The following is a 239-nucleotide window of genomic DNA, read 5'->3' on the forward strand; positions in this document are numbered from 1 at the left end:
CCCTTCAAATCACTTCAAATCAAAACACTCCCCCCCCCCCCCCGCCTTTTCTCACTTTTTTCTCTCGCTTTTCACTCATTCCAATCAGCTTTCAAAGGCCAGGCTCTTTAAGGTCAATTCACTGAAGAGGAGGAAGAAAATGCTGTCATCTCTTTCTTTACGGATAGAATTATCTATCGTATTTTCTATTCGCTTGTGTATTTGTTTTGCAGTTCTTAATGATGTTGAATATCTTGCGT

This window comes from Penaeus monodon, chromosome 33 (assembly GCF_015228065.2).
Source record: "Penaeus monodon isolate SGIC_2016 chromosome 33, NSTDA_Pmon_1, whole genome shotgun sequence".
Lineage (NCBI taxonomy): Eukaryota > Metazoa > Arthropoda > Malacostraca > Decapoda > Penaeidae > Penaeus > Penaeus monodon.